The sequence below is a fragment of the Solanum lycopersicum genome, chromosome 8, assembly GCF_036512215.1.
Source record: "Solanum lycopersicum chromosome 8, SLM_r2.1".
Classification (NCBI taxonomy): Eukaryota; Viridiplantae; Streptophyta; class Magnoliopsida; order Solanales; family Solanaceae; genus Solanum; species Solanum lycopersicum.
The window spans coordinates 6,523,842-6,535,144 of NC_090807.1; the positions used below are offsets into that span (position 1 = coordinate 6,523,842).

Consider the following 11,303-nt stretch of genomic DNA (forward strand, 5'->3'; position numbering starts at 1 on the left):
GTTTAATTTGCATATCAGACGAGCTCTTAATTGTAATATTATGTAACACTCAAGTTCTCAACAAGCTCTTAAAGAAATTCTTGTAACTTAAGGGGACTGCACTAGGCACCACATCGGTAATCTTAATCAGCATAAAAACACTCAGTGTTATTTACTTACTGCAAGTTATTATTACTGTTTATCTGTTTTACTAACATACAGGTGAGTCGACTGACCAGAGCAGGAAGTCAACTTAAGGGAATACTAATTCAACACCCCCCCCCCCCGAGTTGAAGTTTGGAGGCTACTACGTTGGCTAAAAAGGTGTTTAAAATTATTAAAAAAAGTACAGGAGGTAATAGGACCTTAGTTTAGTTAAGGTGTGTCTCTGATATTTTGGTCATCGTCTAGGCATGGGGTACTAGTGCCTTATCCCTTGAAATTTTCTGTAAGAGTATCATATTACATTTCACGTGATTTTTTTAATTATATTTGATAGAATATCTTTTTGTTAAACATTTAATAATTTTTATGTTCTTTTTACCAAACATGCCTTTCATTATGTTTATAGAAACTTCATACTTTTAGTTTTTAGGGAAAATGCATAAGTAGTCCCTCAACCTATGCCCGAAATCTCATACACACTTATACTATACTGAGGTCCTATTACCCCCCTTTACATATTTTACAAGTAATTTTCTACCCATTTTCAACCTACATTGCTCTATCTTGTAGGCCCAGCGTGTGTTGATATTTTTTTTCAAGCTAGTTCCACGTAGACTGAAAAGGGGTAAAAAATTATTTATAAAATAAGTTCAAGGGGATAATAGGATCTTACTATAGTATAAGTGTGTCTCTGGAATTTCGGGCGTAGGTTGAGGGGGTAATTGTGCATTTTCTCAAATTATACTAATGTGAAACTAAGCGTGGCATAAAGAAATAGATGATACAAAAAAGTTAAATAGAAACACGTAAAGTAAGGTTTAGAATAAAAAGAAAATGAAATAGATGATACGAAAAAATTAAATAGAATCACGTAAATTCACAGCCTCTACTTGTGAACTGTAGAATGCAACTACCCACCAATTATCTTCTGGCAAAGTAATCATCCGTTTAACCAACAAAGTAATTATACCTAATTACACCAAATCAAATTACCAGGGTGTCTTTTCAAACAAGCCTTAATATGTTGTAAATATAGGTTCAGTTTGTTTAAATAATCATTTTTATTAAATTGCATGTTTACATGCCATTCATTTTATTCGTTACATTTTTTAACATTCCTTTTATTTGTCACTTTTATTATTATTCATTTTGGTGTTTTTTTAGCATAATCTATATACATTTAAATACGGATAAAATTTACATAAACAAATATTTTATTAACCAGTGATTTTGACCCACAATTTTAAGATCATGATATTATACAAATGTGAAATGCGGTTAAAAATCATTTTTGGTGTAATAAGTGGTTGTGTTTGGAGGTCATTTTGGTGGTGGTCTAGTGGAGAAAAAAGGTAAAGGGGTTTCAATGGATTTCTTTGGTAGGTCGGAAAGGGGTTTTGGGTGTTGTGGCTTTGTTGGTTATTTCTGTTGGCAATGAGGAGAAGTTTCATAGAAATTTTTTTATTTTCCCTTTCCCCTAATTCTTATCCTCTATTTTTTTCAGTTTTGTAAATGATGGCTTTGATAACATGACATGCGTGCAGAATTCACTCCGAGATCGCAAAGAGTTGTTTATTCTTGAATCACCGAGTCAAGAGATTGATTATGACGAAGAAGAGGCTTTTAGCAAAATTAATAGGAAATTGGACCATTTTGAGCACAAGCCTAATCCTAATCTTTATGAAATCGAGGTAACTAATTTGCGAAGTACTGAAGAAGTTAAAGAAATAAAAACAAGTATTCATATCAATTAGGAAATTAGAGATGCCATAATAGAACTTTTTTTTGAATACACAAATGTGCTTTTCTTGGTCTTATGATAATATACGAGGTTTGAGTGTTGATTTAATTATTCATAAGTTTCCCACTTACCCTGATTTTCCACCCGTCCAATGGTAAAAAGGGAAATTTAAACCATACCTGCGTAAAAAATTCAAGGAAGAAATCATGAAAAAACTAAATGCAAATGTGAGATCCAAGCCATTCGTTACACTACTTTGTTGGAATATGTCATTCCTATGTCAAAAAAGGATGGAAAGACAATAGTTTGTGTTGAATATTGGGATTTGACCAAAGCTAGTCCAAAGGAAAACTTTCCCTCGCCAAATATACATATTCTAGTTGATAATTGTTCCAAACACGAGATTTAATCTTTTGTGTACTGTAATGCAGGGTATCATCAAATCTTGATGGATGAAGAGGATGTTGGGAAAAATCTTTCACCACTCTATGGGGGATTTATTGCTATAGGGTCATCCATTTTGTCTTTAAAAAGCTGGGGAAACATACATAAGGGCTATGACCACCATGTTTCATGATATGATGTATAAAAAAAATTGGAATATACATCGAGTACGTAATCATCAACTCTAATACACAAGTTTACCATGTGTAAGATATGAGAAAATTCTTTGAAAGAATGTGAAGATATGATCTCAAGATTAATCAAGCAAAATGTGAATTTTGAGTTCCATTTAGATAACTTCTACATTTTATTGTCAGTAGAAGGAGAATCAAATTGAATCCTTCCAAAATAAAAGTCATTTTATATTTGCCTCCCTTGAAAAATAAGATCGAACTCATTAGTCTATTTGGGAGGTTGAACTACATCAGTAATTTTATTGCTTAACTCACAATCACTTGTGAGCTCATTTTTAGACTTCTGAAAAAGAATGATGTTGTCAGATAGACAAAGGATTGTCAACAATCTTTTGAAAAAGTGAAGCAGTATTTGTCTAACCCTCCCGTATTGGTCCCGCCTGAACCTTATAGGTTTATTTTTCTATATAGTTCAATAACAATTTATTCCTTTGGGTGCATTCTCGTCAACACGATTCCAAAGGCAGGAAAGAGCAAGCTATCTACTACTTGAGCAAGAAATTCACTAGTTATGAGGTCAAGTACACCCTTTTGGAAAGGACATGTTGCGCCCTAACTTGGGTAGCTCAAAAGTCAAGGCATTACTTTTTGTCCTACAAAACTTACCTCATATCTAAAATGGATCTTTTGAAGTACATCTTTCAGAAGACAATGTCAACTGGCAGACTCGCGAAATGGCAAATCTTGCTAACTGAATTTGAAATTATATGTCACTCAAACTGTAATGAATGCCCAGGCTTTGGCCGACCACTTGGCAAAGAATCCAGTCGATGGGACTATGAACCATTGGATAAGTATTTTCCCGATGAAGAGATTAACTCAATTAAAGAAGTAAGATGAAATATTTATTTAGGCCTGACAATTGTACTTTGATGGAGCAATCAATGCAAAAAGTACAAGGATAGGGGTGATTCTCATATCGCCCAAAGGGCAACATTATCCTGTAACATCTTGAATTTGTTTCTTATGTGAAAATAACACAAAAAAGTATAAAGCCTGCATCATGGTCCGAAATATGTCAATAGACTTTGGTGTGCAAGAATTGATTGTGTTGAGAGATTCTGATTCACTTATTCGCAACCTCAAGGCGAATGGAAAAATCTATACCTCAAACTTCTTCCATACGGACAATGTGTGGAATATCGTAGAAAAAGGTCCATGTACATCTAGTTTAGATACATCCCAATATTTCATAATGAATTGGCAGATGACATTGCTACTTTTGCCTCAATGCTTCCATATCCTGGAAACACTTACATCACTCCCTTGGAGATTCAAGTTTGGGACCAACATAGCTATTGTAATACATTTGAAGCAGAACCATATGGTGAGCCGTGATACCTAGACATCAAGAAATTTCAAAAGACAAGAAGATGCCCGAAACATGCCAATGGAAGCCAAAAAAGAACTAATAAATGTCTGGATAATGGTTTATTTTAAGGAGGGAAGTTTTATATAAACAAACTTCGGATCTAAACTTGTTGAGATGTGTGGACGCTGAAGTAGTTGAGCAGATCATGAGTGAAGTAGATTCCGGGGTATGTGGACCACACATTAATTGATATGTCCTTGCAAAAAAGATATTCCTAGCAGGATATTATTGGATTACCATGGAATGGGTTTGCTAGCGCTTTGTGAAAAAATGTCATCAGTGTCAAAATCATAGTGATCTTATTGATTTACCTCCTTTAGAGATTCACCTTATGGCCGCTCCTTGGACCTTTTTTGCATGGGAAATGGATGTCATCGGACCAATTGACCAAAATTTTCTAATAGACATCAATTCATTTTGGTTCCAATTGACTACATTACCAAATGGGTGGAGGCAATCACTTTCAAAGCAGTCACTAAGAAGGCGGTCGTGGATTTAGTCCATTCGAAAACCATTTGTCGATTTGGTATCCCTAGAACTATCAACACAAATAATGTTGCAAACCTTAATAGCAATTTAATGAAGGAGGTATGTGAACAATTAAAAAGTGTTCATCACAATTCTACTCCATATCGATCAAAAGCCAACGGAGTTGTGGAGGCAGCCACTAATAATATCAAAAAGATTCTAAGAAGGATAGTTCAGGGTACCAGACAATGGCATGAGAATTTGCCTTTTGCATTTTTAGGATATCGCACAACAGTGTGCACCTCGTTTGGTGAAACTCCTCATTAGCTGGATCATGAGACTAAGGTTGTGATTCTAGTGGAAGTCAAAATTTCATCTCTTCGAATTATTGTCAAGGCATAAATTAAAGATATTGAATGGGTCAAAACCCGACTAGAGAAGTCTGCATTAATAGATTAGAAACGATTGACGGCTATCTGTTTTGGTCAGCATTATTAGCAAAGGATGACTCGTGCATACAACAAAAAGGTGCACCCAAGACACTTTGAAGTAGATCAACTGGTCTTAAAGTGCACTCTCCCACACCAAGAAGAAGCCATGGGAAAATTTGACCCAAATTGGCAAGGTCTGTATCTATCAAGGAAGTATTATCCAAAGGAGCCTTGCACCTTACTAATATGGAGGGAAATATGACAGACACATATGTTAATGCGGACGCAGTCAAAAGATACTACATCTAGTGCATTCTAAGATACTATTATAAGTTTGTGGTTAAGAGAACACAAACACCTCTTCAAAGAAAAAAAATTGTATGTTTCAAAATTTAAACTACGTTTGGCCGAATTCCAAAAGGATAAGTAGGCAAATCCTTTGTGGTTTGTTCATACCAAAAAAATCAATATTCCATTATATGTAGAAAACTAGGGTATTTTTATTTTAATTTTTGATAAAATAGTATCAAATTGTAATTCTGTTTATGATTTTATCCTTGCAACCAACATTTTGATCAACTCTAAACATGAGAGATTCAATGTGTCTTTCATAAATAATTGATCATCAAAGACAAAATTGTTCAGTTGGAAAAAAAATCAAAGAGTCTGATCGGTGAAAACCTTCATAGGCACCATCAGACGATAAAAGAGAAGATCTCATTGCGGAAAACCCTTGTAGGAACCTTAACAAAAATGAGAGAACGTCACGAAAATGACTAACGGAAGAATGTGCAAAGATGACCATTTCTCGACACATCTGCATGAAGGATACATAGATTAGTTTTAAATTGTTAATGATTCATATTTTGAGAACTATACAACTTAAACGGATCATGGATAAAGTTCAAAGTGCATGCCATGGTTCACTCAAAGTCGAAATATGACTCAAGATAAGTTCTCTTTATCTTTTTTTCTTTAAAAATGGATGTCCTTCTTTATGTTTATAGTGTTTCTTCAACAAATATTTCACATTATTAAGTCTAAACATTCTTCTAGTCTTTTCGGTATAATCTCTTAATAAAATAAAGTGAGAGTGCAAAGATTATTGTGGTTTCCAAAGGTTAAGTTGAGTGTCTGAGTTGACATGCCATCGAGTAAAGACTAAAAATGCCTCAGATCTTTACCAAAAACTCGTGAAGGAACATGATGTAGCCTCTTAAGTAATGAAAAACTATTCAAAAGGAGAATTCATTATTTGGGATATCAATCACACCATGATGTTTTGTAGCAAGAAGTTCAAGGCCCCTGTATTGAAAAAGAGAAAGCTTCAAAGGTAGTTCAATCAAGGATTTGGAGTAGAGTTAGAGAAATTGGTCAGGAGTATGGTTAAGTCATTAGAGCATCAAGGCCACAAACCAACCACCACTTTAAACTAATAATTTTGTTTTTATTTTTCTCAACATCGAACAAAAGAAAATATGGATTCCAAGTCAAAAATGAAACATGGCAAAAAGAAGGTTCTCCAAAGTCTTCACATGTTTGTTATTTCATCTGATGCTAGTCACATTCTTGCCTCTCAATTTTGAGAGATTTGGCAAAAACACACCAATCTGAATTTCGTGTAATGTGCACATATCCTTTATTCATGTGTATTATGCATCATCCTTTATTCATGTGCAATACACACCAGCCTAAATTTCATGTGATATGCACCAATCTAAAATTTGTGCAATACGCACCAATCTGAATTCCGTGCATTCCCCACATGTCCTTTATTTATGTGCAATATGCACCATCCTTTATTCATGTGCAATATGCACCAGTGTGAATTTCCTGCAAGACGTACCATTTTGGGTCAGTTTTAAATTTTCAAACGACCCATTAAACTATTATCCAATCAATGAATAAACTAAATGAAATGGATCGTCTAAAATGACATTTTGGACCTATTTTAAAATTTTCAAATGACCCATTTAACTATTATTCCATCAATTAAAAAAAGAAATGAGTCATCTAAAAGGTTTTTGATTAATTTTATCTTGGAAATAAAGAAGAAGGAATTTTATTGGTCATCTTGGGTGGCATATTGGGAAAACAAAGAGTTTAATGCATGCATCAACTCTTAAGTTTTCAAGAAGAGTGAGTTTAATATTTCTCCACACATTTAACTCATTCTTCTTTCACTTCAAAGAGGATACAAGACGAACAAAAAAAATAAGAACAAAAATTTGAAGACGGAAAGTCATCAGAATAGAAACAAAAATCCTCTTCTTATGAAAATATATTTCATCTTTGGTGATCTTTGTAATTTAATTAAACTTGCTTCCATTATATACTTGTCATCGTTTTTTTTACATTTCATTGTATGATCTTAAATTAATGTTTCATGTTCTTTCATATTTTGATTAAGTTGTATCTATTAGGTTTGTTTTGATTTAGTTAAGTCTACTGTTATTCTAAAATGATTACATTTTATGTACATATATATTTATTATTAATGTGTGGGTGGTTAAATTTTATCACATCGTAGAACTGATAAGTAAACTCACGCTTTGCTAAAAAATAACAATCTTAAAGTCTTTCTTTTAATTTTTAGTTTCTAGTCACTTTAAGAAAAGGAAAAAAAAGAAGTTGTTTTTGGCAAAAAAATGTAAATCTAGTCATTTTTCCAAACAAGGTAAATTTTGTTATTTTTTCAATAAATGTAAAAAATCCTGTCATTTCGTAGATTTTGTTTTTTAAAATCAATAAATATATGAAATAACTATTGAAACAAAAATACAAAATCGGCTACTTTTTGGTAGTAATTTAACTATTAGATATAGTTGACTATTTTTGCAATCTTCTTTCAAAAGAGAACAATGTGGTCATTTTGTATAAAACAGAAATTTACTAAAATGGTCATTTCTGAAATTGTATCAATATAAAAAAATAAATTTAAAATTCGTATATCACTAATTGTTTTACGAAGGGTGTTAATTATTATTCTATAAAAAAATTCTTTTGTTGTTAGTATCAAGTAGTGATACTAAAATATCCATATTTGTTTTTAAAAAAAAAAAATATTAACTAGCAATTTGCAAAAAAAAACTAAAATAAAATCACTTCTTGTCTATATGTTGCACAAAATCATTCATTCATTTCTATCATTAGTAAATAAAGTTTGAGTTGTTAATTATCAGTTTTTTATTTTTTTTAAATTTTTTTTTAAGTATCACCATGTGTTCGGTTACGATCCTTGGTGTGTATTTTTTTCTTAAAAAAGGGTCTTGTGCGGTTACATTACTAGGCCAATCATTTTTTTAGATAGTACCTAATACTTATTTACATTTTATCCCAAAAATTATTTTTAGCCAAATATAAGTTGATAAAGTGACCGTGAAAAAATAACGAGACTCGAGCGTGGGGGGGGGGGGGGGGGGGCTCATACCTTCCCTTTGGTCAATAGAATTTCTTTCTCAATTTCTGTTTTCGTAGACCAAAAGTATTATTTTTTTTCATTAGGAATCCCCAGGTGACTTGGAACACATAAAAAAACTCAATTCCAAGTGGAGACTCTAAAAAAACCATTTTTCTTTTACTTTTTTCTCTATAAAAAACCCGTCATACCCCTAAAAAGAGAAAAAATTGGAAGAGGTGTGACAATAGTTTAGACCAAACATTTATCGGGTGGTTGTAGACCTAAAATGTTGTGTCATGCTACACTTTTTTGCTTTTTCTTGATGCAACACCTAGCAAAATTCATCAACATCGATCTTCACTCATTCAAGATCCTTTTGTTGTTGAGATTGTGGTGAGGTCTTCACATATGAAGGCTTGCTGCATTTGCTTATGTATTTATTCTCTGCATATTTTGTATTTTGTTAGACATTTATGTTTTGTATAACTCTACTTCCGTCCTTAGATTCTCTTGTACCTATAATACTCAGTTTGAGATTTGGTTCCTTATATACATTTCATATTCTTCAGTCCCTTTTTGGGGCCTTTTTGTATATTTTATTCCGTTTAGTATGTATCTATGGTGGAGGTGATTTATCATCTTTATTCTTGTTATCTTATGTTATCATGATTTCAACTTGCCTACTAGGGTTTATAGTAAGAACCATCAAGATGCGATTTTGGGTCTTGAAATTTATAAAAAGAATTTTCCAAATGTTTATAAAAGTAGAAATTATAGAAATCTATATATTATATGTGTATAAATATATAATTTATTAGAATAAATGGAATCATTGGGTGTAAACAAGTCAGTTGTTTTCCTTTTCAAAACTTAAATTACAAAAGTTTTGGAATTTTTGAAGAATTATGTCATAGATTTAGACTTCAACTGACGCTTCGTCTTGAACATGAACATTGTTTGTTTGGGAGCTTAAATATTGGCCTCCCTATCTCCATTGGGTATTGAAGATCCTCAAGCTTCCATTCTTCTTTTGAGAGTTTCCATATCAGCCTTTGTTGTTTCAATTGTTCTTAATTCCTTATTGAGTCAACACTTAATGAAGTAATATTTCCTTCATCTCACACTTTACATGTTTACGTGAATTTAACTCTTTGTGGATGTTGTCATTCTCATCGAGGATGAAGTCATTGAGATTCTTAAACTTGTCGTCGACCTTGTTCAAGCGCTTATCTAAGATCTACATAACAGGCCTCAGTGTATCAACCCTCTTGATCATCTCTACTCCAGGCGTGGCTAATGGACTCCTCACCACGTTCCTTATTACTAGATTCAGTGATTAAGGTCGAGCAATAATTCCTAGTTACTATTAAGGTTCTTTCTTTCTTTTGAGTTCTTCCTTCAATAATCCGACCTGACGTTGGTGGTGCTAGTAGTGTTGATTTTTCCCTAGTTATCCATTCCCTTAGAAACAATCAGGCTATGATACCACTTTTTCACGAACTCGGACTTTGTCTAACTTTTCGTCTGAGAGATGACAACTTAGTGAAGGATACGATCTTATAAGATCAAGTACATCTTTCCAAACATAAATCAGTAAGACAATGAAGAAAGAGACAAGAGAATTTTTATTAAGGATTTTTGTATTAATAGGAGAATTCTTTGCACTTGTTTCCTTGAGTTTGAAATGAGATCCCTTCTATTTATATTACTCTTATAAGGGATAAAGTATAAACAAAAAGCTTCTACACAAGTCCCTATATATTTACAATCTAGTCCCTCTAGAATTATCTACAAGTCTAGAGAATTGTAAAACCTTCTAAGAATTCTTCTTGAGTATTCTACGGTCTTCCAAAAGTCTCTCCAAGAATACATATCATTTTACCTTAAGAATATATCACTTATACTTTGATTTTATACCTATGTGGGATGACAAAGTGACATCATGACAATTAACTAATATTTCATTAAAGTTTGTGACAACTTCCTATGTGATATGGTCATGTGACACCTTTTTTATTATTTTATTGAAATACTCATTTAGTCAAAATTTGATTATAAAAACAAAAAACTATACAAAGGATCGGTCCAACAGCCAAAGCCCAACAAAAATGATAAAAAATTAAAAGGTATGAAAAACAATCAGGGAGACAAACCAACATAAAATTGAAATTAGAGAGGCACTAGATGCTTCTAGTGATAAATTCGACAATCAAAGCATCAGAGAAGGTGTCAGAGACATCAGAGAGATTAAAGCTTCCAGGGTGAAGCCATGCGACCAAATCAATAAAGCTTATCCTGTACACTTGTTGAAAAGAAATCGATGCTTGTTCACCATGTGAAATTAATTCCCCCCCCCCCCCCAGGTAATTTTATCATCAATAACTAATTTTTCTATCTTGGATGTATTCTTTAATGGGTTCTGTCTCACAAGATTGATTAATTCTACCACACATATTTAAATCCTTTAAATTCGAATTCATCAATTTTTACAGGAGGTGATTTCAGGAAATCTAGATCTATACCAATCAAGAGCATAGAAAATCATTTTTGGTTTTATCTGGTAAGTATAACTCCAATATGTCTATTGCTGTATAATATAACCTTAATTAAATCATGGATGGAAAATTTATAAGATTGTATGAAATCAAAGTAAAATTATAGATTTGTACTTCTATGTAGACATCACACATTTTCGATTTTAGCAAACACTAAATTAGAAGAAACAAACCTTGTTTTGTCTATAGCTTACCCTTGACAAGAAAAAGCTTCAAAAAGATTATTTTAATGATCTTTCCTATCTTTATGAGCAAAAAAAAAATAATTGATTCGAGCCGCTATAGTGGGATCAGGGGTCCGATTGGACCGCTATAGCGCCATAAGACATTGTAAATGTAGAAAACCCCGTAAAATCACCCATAATGACAGAAGAAAGTTTTTCGAGATGAATAGAGTGTCAGAGGGAAAATTTTAATAGGTTTTCAAGAGGAATGTTCATAAATGTGAGCAATATGATTCTCTACTTTTGTAGTTTTGTTATTAGGACTTATAAAAACATATGTGGCTCACTGGAATAGTTTGAATTTATTCTAAGGTAAAGAAAATCTAGGTT

General features: G+C 32.6%; 1 long non-coding RNA gene across 1 annotated transcript; it reads left to right on the forward strand.

Annotated features, from left to right (window-relative positions):
- Positions 1-1,495: 1,495 nt before the first annotated feature.
- LOC112942077 (uncharacterized) lies at positions 1,496-2,589 on the forward strand. Its single transcript, XR_003247901.1, has 2 exons — positions 1,496-1,835; positions 2,317-2,589. It is a non-coding gene; the product is annotated as an uncharacterized lncRNA (long non-coding RNA).
- The last annotated feature ends 8,714 nt before the right edge of the window (positions 2,590-11,303 follow it).